Genomic DNA, 1218 nt, shown 5'->3' with positions numbered 1-1218 from the left:
TATATATATATATATATACATACATACATACATACATACATACATACATACTGGAAGTAAATAGACACCTTTAATTTTCAAAATTTCTTATCTAAGTGTCTTAATATGTTTTCAGTGGTGTAAATTTACAAGGTAATTACTCTTTTTTCATTCCAGGTGCCATTATATTAAACATTTGCAAAGAGTAACCGTGCTTAGCAACTTTGTCCCCATGAGGCCCAACGTTCAAAAGGAACTCGGCCACTTTGCCTCCGTGAGGCCCAATGCTCCAATAGTGCTCTTTACGTGCCATTGGTATGGGTGCCAGTCACATGACACTAACATCAGCCATGACTATGATATCACTTGGCTTGGGAAGAATTCATGAAGACTGATCTCAGGAGGCTGAATCTTACAAAGGAGATGAAAAGGGATTAGCACAAGGGGTGAGTTACTGAGTTACTGAGCTGGTAAGATATCTGTTCAACAAAGGGATGGTGTTGATGATGACAGTGACAACTACAATGAAGAAGATGAGGAAGATGAGGAAGATGATGATGATGATGATGATGATGATGATGATGATGATGATGATGATGGAGATGATGGTGGTGGTCATGGCGATGAAGAGAATGAGGATGAGGATGGTAGAGGCGGTAGCAGTGTTGATGGTGATACTACAGCTGCAGCTACTGCTGTTGGTGATGATGATGATGGTGATGATGATGATGGTGATGATGACGATGATGGTGATGATGACGATGATGGTGATGATGAGACAATGACGATGTTGCCTATAACCTTTCCATGCATCGATTAGGAGTTGAATGAAACATGAAGACCCTACAACAGCACTGTTCCAATGTCGTCTCCAATAGTTCTATGTTAATTGTTGGTTTTGTTCCATTCTCCCAAGAGTGTCACCAACCCATTTGGCACAGCACGAAAGACAGAGAACAGTGCCAAGCTGTTGCTGCAGCACTTGATGCTGCCATTTGTGCATTTCGTATTGCAGCAGCAAGGGTGATGACAGTGGCTGTGGTGATGGTGACTGGTGGTTGTGATGATTGTAGTGGGGGGGGGGTAACAGCAATGATGGTTTTGATATTGATCGGGTGGTGTTGGTGGTGGTAGTGGTGGTCGACAGTGGTGTTGGTAGTAGTAGTAGTAGTAGTAGTGGCGGTGGTGGTGGTGGTGGTGGTGGTAGTCATCGTCGTCATCATCATTGTGGTCGTGGTA

Source organism: Octopus bimaculoides, chromosome 25, assembly GCF_001194135.2.
Source record: "Octopus bimaculoides isolate UCB-OBI-ISO-001 chromosome 25, ASM119413v2, whole genome shotgun sequence".
NCBI lineage: Eukaryota > Metazoa > Mollusca > Cephalopoda > Octopoda > Octopodidae > Octopus > Octopus bimaculoides.
The sequence above is the reverse complement of the archived record's forward strand: the minus strand, read 5'-3'. Positions refer to the sequence as shown.